The sequence below is a fragment of the Halichoeres trimaculatus genome, unplaced genomic scaffold (assembly GCF_033239565.1).
Source record: "Halichoeres trimaculatus isolate MK-OKI-2021-1 unplaced genomic scaffold, fHalTri1.1 fHalTri1_scaffold_18, whole genome shotgun sequence".
NCBI lineage: Eukaryota > Metazoa > Chordata > Actinopteri > Labriformes > Labridae > Halichoeres > Halichoeres trimaculatus.
In genome coordinates this window covers 29,678,927-29,694,430 of record NW_027437196.1, presented here as the reverse complement: position 1 = coordinate 29,694,430, position 15,504 = coordinate 29,678,927, and the positions used below count along the sequence as shown (strand labels likewise).

At 39.4% G+C, this 15,504-nt stretch overlaps 1 pseudogene; it reads right to left on the bottom strand.

The window, feature by feature from the left end:
- Positions 1–11,338: 11,338 nt before the first annotated feature.
- On the bottom strand, positions 11,339–12,021 carry LOC141807616 (eukaryotic translation initiation factor 4E pseudogene; annotated as a pseudogene).
- Between the last annotated feature and the right edge of the window lie 3,483 nt (positions 12,022–15,504).

Here is a 15,504-nt window from a genome sequence, read left to right as displayed (position 1 = left end):
TGTGTGTGAATTAATTTGCGTACGTGTTTAAGTGTGTGCTGGCATTTTAAACACCCCCAAAACAAAGTTAGTTCATCAGAAGTTGGTCATATAGGGATGGGTATCAAATTAGGTACTTGTAAAGGTACCGACCGAATTCTGTCAAAAGTATCGGGTACCGATTCATGTAAAATGAAAAGATACTATGTTTAGGTACCTAAATGCATCCTTGTGACTGTGAGGGAGTGGAAGAGTAGGCGATTTTCCATGCTGGACATGAACATAGCATAATAAGGTTGTATACTGAAGAATAAATATGTAAAATTGAAAAGAATTGACATTTTATTATCAAAGAAATTGATATTTTTAACCACATTAACACAAAAAAGTACAGAAAATTAGTACCGCTGAATACCGGTGCCAGGTACCGGGCATGGGTACTGTATTGTTTCAAATGTGAAAGGTAACCATCCCTATGGTCATACTTGTAATACATAGAAATAAACATAAACAGAGTCTTACTATGCTTAGTGCCGATGGTTTAAAAATCAATTTTATTTCAGTTACATGAGCTTTGATCCAGTCTGACTGTATGATACTCAGTAATAAAAAAAAATGTTTTTAAAATAGTAAAATTAATGTAAAAATTAAGACGTAAAAATAAAAAAGGTTGTCATTTATATAAAGTTGAGAAGTCTCTAAATAAAATATGTTTATATATTCTTTCTTTCTTTCCCCTAGGACATGATCCTTGAAGCTGGATTGGTGAAAGTTCTTGCTGCTCTTTAAAGATGGAAAAGAAGTCACAATTCTGCATTTTTTTCCTCAGAGTTCTTCCTCTGTCAGAATTTTGACTTTTTTCTCAATTCAGATTTTTTTTTCTCAAATTTCTGAGATTCAAGTTACTATTGAGCAAATTACACTTCTGACTTTTTCTTCAGAATTCTCAGAATAAATTCAGTACTGAGACAGTTACAATTTTTTTTTTTTTTTTCTTCTCTCTATTCTGACTTCGATCTTAGAATCCTGGAAAAATGAGTCCGAATTCCAGGGTTTGTAGTTGAATTACATCTTTTTTCTCCACATTCTTACTTTAATCTTGGTGTTCTGACTATTCCTCAGGATCCTAGGATAAATATTAGAAGTCTAACCATTTCTCAATCCTGACTTTAATCTCAGAATTCTTTTTTTCTCAAAATTTTGGGATTGAATTTAGATTTGAGAATAAAGTCAGAGGTTTAATCTTTTTTCTCAATTCTGACTTTAATCCAGGAATTATGAGAAAACTCAGAATCTTAGATTAAAGTCAGAATTCCAAGATTTATCTCATAGTAATATCAAAATATTGGATTTTTTTCTGGTGGCCCTTATCCTGTTCCATGATATTCAGTATGTTCATGATGTAAAAAAAACTGTTAATGGTTTAAATAAGACAGACACTGGACTTTAGGGTTGGATGGTCTTAGAGCAGAGGATGTTAACTCAGTGGAGTAGAGGAGGCGTGGCTTAGCCACAGTTTAATTGTTCACCACGTGGTTACCACGTTCATCTCTGTGTGATGAATCATATAAATGCCAGGGGTTTTGGTACTCTGGACATCAGGAGCTCGTGTTCTTCTGCTTGGCCACATGTGGAAGTTAAACATTTTCAGAGGTGTGCAAGGCAAAAATTTCCAATTGAAAAGAACTGCACGAGGGGGGGAGGATGCTAAAGTGAAGGCGTTGGTCTGCATGAAGCCCTGCAGACCACGCTAACACATCAAGCATGAACTAAGCTTTAGGAGATCCTTGTATTATGACCTCATTATCTCGTGAAGATCTGAGTGCTATTGTTGTAAAGGAGCATCGGGGATTTCTACAACACATGAATATGTAGATGTTTGAAAATCAGCACATTTAGCTTGAACATTAAAAAAAAAAAATAGAACTTAAACTAAATCACTTCCATGGGCATTTGTACTCAATATAGAGCTATGGTATTTGTAGTGTATTTAGGGATCCGGTACAGATCGTCCTTTTCCTTGCATAGCAACAAGCAGTTTGTTATGACTGAATTTGTTATGTTATTAACTTCACAGAAATTAAACATTCAGTATAAATATTTAAATGTTCTTGACTTTCAGAAAACGTGGTAAACAGTTGCAAAGGAAGCTGCTACGCAGGAACCTAAGTAAGAATCCATCAAATATGTGGTCACTGTGTAATTCAGCAGCTGCATTCTGAGCTGTATTTTGTAAAGTCACGCGGACTCACAGAGTCCTTAAAAGCATCTCTGTGAGCGTGCTGGGGACAGTCACCTTGACTTGTGTGAAATTGTGGTCAGATCTTTTATGCAGGATGTCACAACAATATTACTGCTCAGCTGCTACTCAAGCCAAGCATGATAATCTTGTTAGCCACACTGACCTCACGGCTAAGGTCCCTCTCAGGACTTTAAAACATGTTAATTCTCAGGCCATTTCCACCTTAGCCAGGCAGAAAATGCCCTTCTCTCTGGAATATATGCTCTATTGATTAAACAGCCTGAGAGATGCAAAGAAACCCATCTGCTCCTTTAAACGCGTTAGTGTTTTCCTCAGAGTGCTGTTACTGTGGCCCAGCACTTTCTGTACGCTTGCACTCCTCTGCCTCTGAACAGCATCAGCAGCATAAAGGCTTTGTGCTTTAATTAAAACAAATGCTCTATCGGTGGAAATAAAAGGACAAGGAACTGGATTTACTCACACTGTAAAGAATAAGGCACAGTCAAGCTCTGCAGAGATGAAATGACAATATGACTTACAATCATAGAAAGAGGCATTTAGAGCATATATGAGAAAGATAAAGTGACTTCATGAGGTAGCTCTGACTTTACCAGGTCACTCATTAATTTATAAATGTTATGTGAAATGTAATGAATGAAAATACTTGGAATGAAGACTGCTGAGACTTAAGGACAAACAGCAGATTAAAAAAAAAAAAAAATCGAGGAAAGAATTTCAGAAAAAGTGAGCCAGTTTGTTAATTTGGACAGAGCAGTTTCAAAGTTTTTGTGTTAATTATTCTTAGAAGTGATTTTTCAAGAAATACAAATGTCCATCCTCCTTTGGAGCTGATACAGATATGCTGTAAGTCAGTGATGTGTTGTAGTGCACAGATGTCGATCTTGGCAGAGTCGGCTTAGCTGAGAGTGACTGTGAATATCTGAGTGTGCCGGGTAGATCCAAAATATTTCTACTCATTCAAAACAAATAAAACAAAATTAAATTTCCTCAAATAGCTGAATTCATGATGATAGATTGCCTGGTTTAGGCCAGGAACCTTTTGGTGTGGAGTTTGCATGTTCTTCTTGTGTGTGTGTGTGTGTGTGTGTGTGTGTGTGTGTGTGTGTGTGTGTGTGTGTGTGTGTGTGTGTGTGTGTGTGTGTGTGTGTGTGTGTGCGTGTGTGATGGTTCCTTCTGTCCTCCTCCCACAGCCCAGAAACACTCTTAATGAGTTAACTCATTATAAAACTGTCAATAGGGGTCAGAAAGGTAGATTCGACAGCTGTATGGATTTTTTTTTTTTTTCTTGAAGATAGACGATAAACACAAATCTAATGTGTAGGTTTAAATGTTGCCATGAAGATAACTGGACTCTTACATTAACCCTCAGGATCCCAAGCACTTTCTGAGCGTTTTTTGCTTCTGTCATATTTTTACTCACTGTGATCTTATTTTTTCTCTTTAAAGTGAAGTCCAGCACATCAATACATTCAGAACAACCATGGCTGTAGCAGGGCTCTCAAGGCTCACAATAACTGCTCAGGCTTATAGAAGTAGGACACTAGGCACCGAAAATTAAACCAAGTAAAACATCTCTGAGTGAGTGTCTAAGTAACTATGACTTGTGTTGTTTGTTGTAAGTATTTGTGGCCTTTTTGGACTCAGTAATCATCTGTGTTGTTGGCTCTTGTTAAAAACATTTTGGCTCAAGTCCTGCCATTTTCAAGGTCATGACGGAGGCCAATGTCCCTCCAGAGACAAGCTATTCCGGGTTGATGTTTTGTTGAGACCCACCTTAAAAATACCCTCTCAGCATCTGCATTTGAGTGTGGAAGAACCAAAATCAAGGTTGCAATCTTTGAAAGCCTCCCAAACTGGTTCAAGCTAGTCATCTTTGAAGAAAGGAACCATGGGTCTTCATTACTCAAATGATTTCCTTTAATATTAAAATGAGCAAGTTGTGTTGTGTGCAAAATATTTCTTACTTTGTTCTTATTTGAGGACATCATTCCCCAAAACTCCTCAACGTCAAATGATGTTGGGTCCTGGGGCATGGCAATGTCCATGAGCTGGTAGTCCAAGAGCTCCACAGCTATTTGGTCCTGTTCCTTGGGATCATTAAAAGGAAGGAGTTCCTGATATCTTAAAAAACAGCATTATGACCCTCATTTATCAAATGTGCGTACGCCTGAAAAATGGGTGTACGCTCCTTTCCATGCACAGATCGGCATTTATCAATCTGAACGTGGGCATCATCTGAGTTTGTGTACGCAAGTTTCATGTCAGTGGAGAGCGGGGTGCAGCGAGGGAAATCCATCTGTGGAGGAGAATTATGAGTTAAACATTTTCAGAAATAAGAACAGATGTTCTTAGATTAATATATTGATCCTTGGATTAGATGTGACACCAAGAATGCATTGAACTGTTCACTGTTATTCCGCCATTCTATAAAATACATTGTTATGAAAGAGCAGCAGCGCGAGCTGTCAGCTGATTTCTTCCTATTAAAAAATGTGTTTCCTTCATCGGTTTACCTAAAAAATTTGAAAGTAGAGAGGCTGTTATCAGTTTTCAATGCACTCCCATCTTCATGATAAAGTCTACATAGAGAACATTCAGACGACACTGGATCAAACTTTTGGAACAGATTTTTATTTAAAGGAAGCTGTATTGATTACTGGGTTTACTGTGAAGATGATTAGATGATGTTGATCCTTATAATATTATCATATAAACGTGAACTGTGTACTAAAAAGTGACTATTTCATAACAAAGGACATTCATTTTCACAAGATCACAACCTGTGTGCTCATCTTGTGGTACGAGTAATCATCAAACTCCAGTCCACGTGCGTAATTGCGCACGATTGACACACTTCAGCTCCACTCCCTCCTCAGTCTGTGACAGGCTCAGGCTGGAGTCTGCAGCTTCTTTCAGAGCTCACACACATCTTTAAAAGCCAACTTTCCACGTTTCTGAACCTGATCGGAAACAATTAATAATATTGTGGTTTCTAACAGTCAGACATCACAGATTAATTAATTAAGGTATGAACGAAGGCTGTGTAAATAAAATTTTACATATGATACTCATATTTTTTTTGGTCCAGATTTTTTAAGGCCTTCTCTGAAGGTTCCCCACTGCAAGGCTTAAACAAAGGATGTGTAAATTAAATGTTTAAAACTCTGCCATATTTTAGTTTGTCACATCCACGCTGCTGACAGCTGCAGTGATTTCCTTGCAGGTGAGTTTTTTCTGATTCGCTCTACTTTTCTGGCTGTCAAATAGCGCGGCGTCACTTCCTCTTTACCTCTGTTGCTATGGCGTTGTTGATTACCAGCATGGAGAAGTTCCCTTTTTCTGTAATGCGTCCCTCCATGTCGTAAATTCTGGGGGTTTGGCCAGCTGAACCTTGAATATTTAGGGGTGTGTTGTGTAAATAATTATTGTTTTCAGCCGCCACATTTCTCACCAGCTGATCAGGCATACGCTGTGATTGGCCCTGATACGCACGTTTCACAAATCACACATGATCGTTACCGTAAACTGATTTTTACAACCAGATCTGAGCAAATTCCTTCGCAAGATTGGTAAATGAGGGCCAATGTCTGCAGAACATGATATGAGTGCAAAGATGTTATTTTACAGCAAATTAATAATTTCTCCTTACATTAACAGACATTTAATACAAAAACAAAGTTACTTCCAAAAACTTCTCCCCTGCATCTTTGGCACACTACACACTACAGATTTTACGTTGGGGGCATCCATGAATGGGGGTTTTCCTGAAGCATTTTTGCTGCAATTGAATTTTCGGCACTAATGTCAACAGGGGCATTGTCAACTGACAAGCCAACACAGTTTTTCCAAGGAATGTTATCCTCCATCAGTACGTTGTGGATTGTTTTATATATGACATCAGCAGTGCCACATGTATTTCCACTTGTAGTGCACATGTCCAAGAAACTATGCACAACTTTGGTGGTGTCAAATACTCTTACAGTTAAGGGATTCATCTTCTTAAGTCCTCTAGTGATGTGGTGAACACCCAAGTTTGCAGACATTCTGTGTGTATTATTTCAGTGAGACTTAAACATGAGGAAGTAGAAACAGCCAATTTAGCTGTCACAGGTTTAGCCTACCTGTGTCATTCAAACCATCTGTAACCAGTGTAATGGGATTTTCCATCATCTTCATTACCGGCTCATTCTTATAGTGTGGGGCCATTGCTTCATTAATAATATAGGTAGTTTTTGTGCTTGCACTCTTGATATTTTGAGCTGTGGGAGAGTCTTTGAAGCATTCCCTGTGCAAGACAGTTTCTACCCAACGGCAGTTAGGCTCCTGAACAAAGGCTAAAATCACTACCTCATTTGTCCTCATATAATTACAATATAACAATTAACTCATATCATCAATGCACCTGAACATAGCAACTATTTTGTACTTGTAACTGTTTTGCACTGACTGAAGGGCTTTTGCAATTTTGTTGCACTTGTTGCAATGACAAATAAAGTTTTATTCTATTCTACAAGGGACTGAAATGGTCAGCCACAGCAAACGGCACATTGTGTTGAACCATTGCTATGGCAACTTTCACTTCAGCTCTCCTAGTCTGCAACACAAACACATGAAAAAAGATTTAGCTCTGCTGACTTCACATTTGAATGTATACATATCAATTAAAATCTGAATTCTAGTTGCAACAAAAATACATTACAGAGCAGTATTCTGCCCATGTCATGGACAAATGTCTCCTATATCATATGTCACGAACATAGCATTGGTTTTATTATTTTGGAGAAATGGTATTCATGAACATTGTAACCTTTGGTTGTAATGTGTTATGTACCTTAACCTCTTGGTCACTTATTTCTGCAGTCACTGGCACGTAAAAGTTTTTGACTGTGCTGGCTGACTTCAGCGCCTGCTGCATGGCCGTGTGCCCCTTACTTTCTATTTGCCTGGTCACATCTTGCTCACCTTGATGGGCACAGGAGTCCTCTTGAAACAGCAGTGTTCATTTTGTAAACTACAAGGGTTACTTAACGTCAGAGATGTTCACAAGTCTTTCTTTGCAAGTCCAAGTTAAGTCTCAAGTCTTTTGTCACATGTCCAAGTCAGGTCACAAGTCTTTGTGGGGTGAGACTTGGTCAAGTCTCAACTCTTCGGTCACTAGTCCAAGTCAAGACTCAAGTCTGTTTAAAATAATTTTCTCATGTCTCCTCTTTTTTAATGAGCCTTCTATCATCTGCTGTTATTCGGTCTACTATAAATACTGCCAAAATTACCATCACCAATTGGTCAATTATTACTCCCCACAAAGAAACTAAATCATAAAAATCATCAAAAAGAAAACCCAAAACAGAGTATCCAACATCAAGACAAGATGAGGAGTCTGATCTCATCTTAATTCACCATGAGTACAGGACTTTGCAGCATTTAGCAAGTTACAATAGTAAGGAAAAACTTCCCTTTAACAGGCAGAAACCTCGGACAGAACCAGACTCATGTTAGACAGACATCTGAGGAGACTGGGATGGGGTTAGAGAGACAGATAGAGGAGAGAGAAGTATGGAGAGAAAGAGGAGCTATAATCCCTTGGCAGCTCCCTGGTGGCGTCTCATTGGTTTAAGTCAGTAAACAGGTCGTCGACCTCATCACATGCTTGAAACAGTGTCAACAATGGTTCTAATTTAACTTCATTTGTTTTTGTACATGAATAAAGAATCAGGTCAACACAAGTGAATTTTAATTGATTTACACTGCTTTATGTCACGCCTTAGGTGACAGCCACTAAGAGTAATCTTTATAGATACAGTGTTGTGTCAGCTCACATAAAAAGTAAGCTAGCTTATCGGGAACCACAGTGAAAAGAAAAACAAGAGAGGAGGACCCAATAGCAGATGTAACTAAAAAATGTTTAATTAAATTTAAATCAAATACAAAAACACAAAGTTCAAAACAAAAGCTCAAACAAAAGACAAATCGATAAACTCACTGAAAAAAAACACAGAAGCATGGAACACAAGGATACAATGGGTGACAGCAGACATAGACAGGATTAAATGAACTGACAAAGAACAAAAGAAACACAAAGACTACATAGACAGAGGAGTAATCGAGCACAGGTGAAACACATGAGAAGCAGTCAACCAGGAGGGACACACAAGAACTAAACCAAACACAGGGAGCAACAAAGTGAGTAAAAAATACAACACACAGAAGGACTGACTAAGAATTACACAGGTAACTCAAAAACACTAAACAAGAATCATAAAGAACAAATACAAAGAAAGACTAGAAGACTGAAACACAAGGAAACTCAATCCCAGAAATCATCAAAAAGAAAACCCCAAACAGAATCTTCACAGAGCTTAAAGTCCAGTTCACAGCAACTGACACCAAATAAACAAGTTTGAGTTAATAGCTCATTTTTAAAATTGTTTCACGTAGTTCAGGACCAAAGCCACCACTGGTCCCACTGCTGCTGCTAAAAATCGTACTGTGTGAACTGTCAGCGGGGTGAGTTGAATACATGGAGTGTCAAAGTATACATATATATATATATATATATATATATATATATATATATGGCTTGTAGTTCTCGAGACCGGTCTTGGTATCAGGACCGGATTGATTCACAGAATGTCTAAGTCTTTATAACACCACGCCAGCTGACGGAGTTTAGTAGAGAGAAGACAGATCCGTGTTTTTCGCTGCTGAAAACGATTTCTGTGATTAATTTTGTAGTGATAGTGGACACTGGAGCCTAACTGTCCAACAGGACAGACATAGTGTCGGCTCAAACACTGGCTAAACTTTGTGCTAATGTTTCCTCCAACCCACAGTCAGAAGTTATTCTGCAGTGGTTTGTTCAAACTTGAGAGTCTATCAATAAAATGAAGAGTAAGCTCTGCTTGGTGAGGCTGGAGTTGGTAGATGAGCTCTGGTAGGACAGAACCAGGATTCACTAGCGTTACACGTTACAGACACGTCTCAAAGCACCGGGCTGTGAGTAGAGATAAATATAGTTGGCTACTAAACTACGCTACAAACTGAGAAAGTTAGCTTCTTGTTACATTTCAAACTGTAGCTCTACGTAATTGTTGATAAATATCTTTACCTTGTTAAATATGTTGAATATGATTATTTTAAAAAGACACTGGGCATTTTTGGGTGGTGTCAGCGCACAACTTCCTGTCTCACTCCATCTGCTTTTTGTTAAATTAACACATCACTGCTCCAGCATCTGGCAAATATAGAATTGTTGAGTATATGCCTCCTGCCTGAACTGGGACGCAGCCATACCACGACGGACACATTAATTCACAGTTCACACACAAGAAATGCACTGTCACTGTACTGAAATACAATTTCATATATACACCATGCAGCTGAACCCTAGGGTTGTGCTTTTGCTCTTCAACTCGTATATATATATATATATATATATATATATATATATATATATATATATATATATATTTATATATATCTATCTATATATATATATATATATATATATATATATATATATATATATATAAGACGCATTATGGTAAATGCCCAGGCATTAATGCCTTCTTCTTTCTTAACTGCAGGCCTGCAGCTGCTCCTGACAGCAGTGTCATGTGCAGTGAGGTAAGTACTCATTGCAAATTATGACCAGAGCTGATCGGTGTGAATCTGGGAGGAGCTGATTACCCGAGATCAGCTTGTCACAGAGATCATAGTGTTCAGGTTGTTTTGACATTTACATTTATAGTGCCATCATTAAAGTCAGATACTCAGTAATTTGATGATATAAGATGAGGTTACATAACAGAGCGTAGGTGATTATTGGAGTCACATTTATTTCAAATGTTCTTAAAGTCCTTATCATCCTGTTGTTCTTCTCTAAGTGAAAAAGCACCAACCAGCTTTGCTTTCATGACACTCAAGCCTCTGAAAAAAAACTCTTCAAACATAAATTCTTTCAAAAGAAGTCTATAGAGAGATCTGTCAAAAGTTACAAAACATGTCAGGCTGAATTTCCCTTTGAAATGATGTGCACATCATCTAGATATTAATAGCTCCCTTTGATCTGCTGTTAAGGCTGTAAAAAAAAGATATAACTTTCTTTTTTTTTTTTTTTTTTTGGGGGGGGGGGTTTAATGCAAAGCACTTAACCTTTACTTGAAAGAAGGTAATACACATCCTGGAATAACAGATAAAGATACATTATGAGCAAAATCATTTCACAATGAATATCATCTTTCCTTTGCATCAACCAAGAGGAGTGTAACATTATCTACATTTCTTTGTTAGGAAGAAACGGTGAAAAGCACACCTAATTCTGTCAGAATTTTACTGTATAGTACACTGTAAAAAATGTAACCTGTATGCAGTTGTCCACATTATTAACTTTCATAACAAAAAAAGAGCAAAATAAAATCAAATTGGAAAAAAACACAGGTTTCATGGTTGTATTTCAACTAAGTAATTCAACTGCAATGCATACATTATAAATAAATGTAAGGGGAAGAAAAAAGTTCAAAAAGTACTACAAGCAATATTCCACAATTCCAGCGTTGCTGAAACAACAAGTTTCCTTAAATCCAAGCCCCACACGTTGAAGTGTGACCGCGGATTTGACACACCTTAAAGATACTGTAGATTCTTCATGCATAACACTTCTGGATAACTCAAGTTAAAATTGACCTTGAAATTTGTTCAGTGAGAGGTTAAGTCGTGTACCATCTCTTCCTGTGAGGTGAGGAACACTTTATGAAAAGACTGAGAACTCAACATGAGCAAAACACAAGGCTGTTAAGTTAAGAAATGTTTGTTTGAAACTTTAAGCCATTACATTGTAAAAAAAAAAAAAAAAAAAGCTTGCTCTTAGCTTAGCATGAGGAGGTCACTTGTATTTATCGCAGAACTCTTCAACTCTACAAGCAAATCATTTGTGTTCTCGTATATTTTTCTGTAGACCTCCTCCAATATCACCTCCCGACTTATTTCTCATGTTGGGGAGACCTCCAGTTGTACACACTATGAACATTTCTCTTTTGAATAAAAGGAAAAGACTCTACAGTAGCTGAAGGCTCTGAAATTATTATCATGATTATGCAGTTTGGTAATTGTTTGAATCTACAGCGGGTTGAAATGGGGGGTGGGGGGTTCAAACGGAGTACACGTTCTTGGTGGTGGATCGGCTCTTGCTGGATGTGTCGTCATGTGACTGGTAGCTGATCATGGCTTTGATGGGGAGGCTCAGACGCTCCTTATAAAGTTGACCTATCGACATGATGGTTTCCCTGTTATGGCAGTTGCTTGTTCAGATGGATATTTTGTCACCCTTAGGTCTGACGTTGACCACGGCTCCACACACATCTTCGGTTGCCTCATCAACAACTCACCAACTAAACACAAAAGGGTCTCCATCCAGTAGCGGTCAAGATCATTGTGTCTCTCTTGTTTGTTGAGGGTCATCAGCCATCACCCCCCAGCTTGTTCCTGTCGTCCTCCCACATTGGCTTGATCCCATCCTTAAATAAACAATAATCACAGCCAAAGCCCAGTTTGCTAGGTTGCTGTATGTGGTTGTATAATGCCCGAAAGTCTTCCACTGTTTCAAACTTGGAAATGAGACGCAGGTTCTCTGTCCAGCTTTTGCTCTTATCGTTTTTGAAATACCAGAGGGCCCATCTGTTTTGCAAGGGGTGTTTGATATACTGCTCAGGGTTTGCAACCTGGCTGTCAGTTGGTTGATCCTGTGTTTCTGGCGCTTTCGGCTCCGATGTCGCCATCTTGATACTAGAAATGTTCTGCCCGGTCAGCGCTCCTTTCTTTTAAAACTCACACTTTGTGACATCAGACAGCGTAAATATGGAGGACACGCTGTTTCACCCAGGGGTCAACATCCAGTTTAGAAAAATGAAGCCGATGCAGAAGTGCTAAAAGTGGCCGTTCATCGAGAATCCACTTGAGGCTGGCAGCAGAAAAACCAGAAACCACGTACACACCAATACAAAAAACAGACTTTTACAGCATTAAAACCCTTTCTACAGCCTGGTCCAAAAAACAGCTTGGGTCTGAAATGATCAATTTGCAACCAGCACAGACTGTGGAGCATCACAGCTCAGCTTAGGTGAGTGGTGGGCGCCCTATAGATGTTAGAAAGGAAGCTCAGAGCCTGTGTCATATCCAATATGGCTGCGTCCACTGTTAGGCTTCATTTCACTGTATCAGGAACAGATGGTGACTTTGCAGAGACTACGTCCATATTTCATACAATCAATGGTTCGACTATATATTAAAATACTTTCTTTGTGCTCATTTGATTAAAAGCTTTATAACAGAAATGTTCAGTGACTTTATAAACTCTTAGTTTCAACTATTGTAATATTTTATAACATTTTGTTTATAAACATTCAATTTTTGTATGTCTTGAAAAGCTTCTACACCGCAAAAACTCAAATTACTGAGCGGGTTAATGTGACTTACACAGGTGTTACCCAGTGGCTCCCCTGGGACTTGTGCATAACTATACAGCCTGTTAATTTTTAAAAGCAACCTTTTAGATTTATTTTACTTTAACAGAATTTAGTCCAGTTTAGAGTGAGGGCGGATACATGTGTTGACCTGCATGTGTGTTCCTGTGTAATCCTGTTCTGCTGCAGCCTCTGCCAGGATAAAAACTGAGGCTTTAAATCACTGCTCGGCGCCTTTGAAGGTCTGAAAATAATTGAAAACCAGAGCAGAGGAACATGCTGGACATCTGAGCACACATGAAAGTAAGAGAGATGCTAGAATTACTTGAGACTGTTGATCATGTTGCTGTTTTAGCATGCTAACGGTAATGTTAGCATTTCATGTAATTCAACCACAGGGCCTCAGCTGATTGGTCATTCAAAGTTCTGATAGTGAGCAGATGGGCTGCAGGTATTTTCGAGTTAATTGGACACCAGCCGTGATCCAACCGCAGCAGAATCAGTAAGTTCGTCCCCTCATTAACAGAAGAACAGTACACATTTACACACAACTCACAGCGCTCCAACTTCATTCATGATTTAGATCCCAGACAAAGTCTCATTAAGGTGACAGTCAAATCAATTCACCAAAAACAGGACTCAAAATCAGACTGGCAAACTTGAGAGTTGGACGTACTGAAAAAAAAAATCAGTTTCTCTGTTTTATTTGAAAAAAGTGTTTCTCAGAAAAGCACAGGCCTGTGCTCTCAGGTCTCCTGGTTAACAAACGGTCACTGTCCCCGATGTCTGCCACTCCTATCTCACCTGCCCTTCTACATACATGTCCTAAACCATTAACACTGTCTGGTTTGACATGGTTTGTTTTATTGTGAAAGTCACCGGGTGATTTTAAGTAGTTCCTGTGCACTACTTCCTGTCCTACTTGACCTTCCCCATGGTGAAATGAGGTGTCACAGCTCCAGCATTTAGCAAAAATAGTATGGCTGCAGATCTGCTGTGACCTGTGGGACCACAACAGAGCAGATCCAGTGTAAGTTGACACCAAGCGGCAACCTCCGGTCTGAGAATATGACACAATGCGGAAGTGCTAAAATCTGCTGTTACTCGAGTGTTTGCTTGAGGCTGGCTTCGGAAGTAGCAGAAGTCACTTACACACAAACGCCAAAAAAAAGCTACTTTCAAAGCAGAAATTAACCTTTTTACAGCCTGGTTCAAAAAACGTCTCCTGTCTGAGTCGCTAATTTTACTACCGGCTCCCACTGTACCCCTGTACAGTGTGTGAATTTTTTTCTAACTCGGCCGTTCAGAGGAAATTAAGATTGCAAGCTCCCCCAATAAGAGGCACAGCTGAGGGTCACGTGACGGACGGTGCCCTATGGCTGTAGGCGAAGGCCTTGCCACTACCAATATGGCCGCTATAGCCGATGTGCTTCATTTTCCATTTCAAAAACAGATGGGTGACATCGGCGAGACTACATACATGTTTTATACAGTCTATGGTTGACACAGTGACTTGAATGGGAACCTATTTCATGTGGTGCAGTGACTAACTGGATCTGGTTTACTTCAGTTGTAGGTTGACGTGGTGATCTGGCCAGGTTAAAAGAGAGATGCCTTCATGACACAGAACACTGACTTTATGCTTAATGTACTTTGCTTCAGTACACCTTTCAGCGCCAATTGAAAAGTGTCCTGATGCTCCTCAATCCAGTAACGAATGGCTGAGCAGTTTTGGTATTGGGAAAAGCCCTGGCTTAGTTTTGAGTTATTGCTGTTCTTCAGAAACACCTGATCCCTCTCAGAGAACTGCATCAGATCACATCTAACCTCAGGTTTTAAACCTACATTGTGTTTTATTTTGAAGGCCGTCTTTATTTGGTGTCTCGCTTTAAGTTTCATGGTGCGCATCTCCCACATTTTTTTCTTATCATTTCAGTTTGATATATTTTGTATGATACCAATGCTCAGCTGGGGTTTGTTTTGCATCTCAGGCTGCATTTCTGAAACAGATAATCTAAAATGTGAAATCTGTCATGCTCAGTATCTGAGCGCTGCAGTTGACTGAGATAAACTCTTCTCATTTCAAGCTGAGAGGCTGTCAGTTTTCAGTGTTTTCATGCCTCACAGTTTGTCTTGGTATATGACATGTTAGCTAACACTCTCTGGGAGTTGATGCAAATGAGGTTCTGTGCGTTACGGGCACTTTAACCAAACATTACTGGACTGTGTGAGATTTGTTTCCAAATGCAGCCGCACAAAGTTAACTTGTTGCGAGTGCAGTGTGGGTCCCCCTGTTTTCCATTAATTATAATCCTGTCAACACTGCTCCATATGTGAGCTGAGAGAGTGCTGCTGCCGTCTGACTGAGACTCGACAGTATATACAGCCACGACTGGCACGACGCTACAACTGAGGGAGGAGTGGGCCGGATACGCTCCCCTTCACTGGCAGGCAAAGGCTGCATTATGCTAATGCAACAAGCAGAGGAGAAGAGAGGGGGAGCGAAGAAGAGTGAACAAAAACGAGAGTGTGAAGAAGAGAGGGAGGAAAGGAGGAAGGGAGGGAGGGAGGGAAGGTGGTGTGAGAGTGAGCAGGAGAAGGCACAGTCTATACATGCGGGGGCGAACATGTTGTCATCTCCTGCATTTAAATGCCCCCCGCTCGCTCCTCTCCACACGTCATTTAAATTGGGTCAGACAAGTGTTGAGGAACCAGTTCAAACGCATTTGCAAAGACAGTGAGACCCTTTCAGAGGGATGCAGACCACAAGGATGAGCCAGTGGTGCAAGAGCAAACATTTTGCAC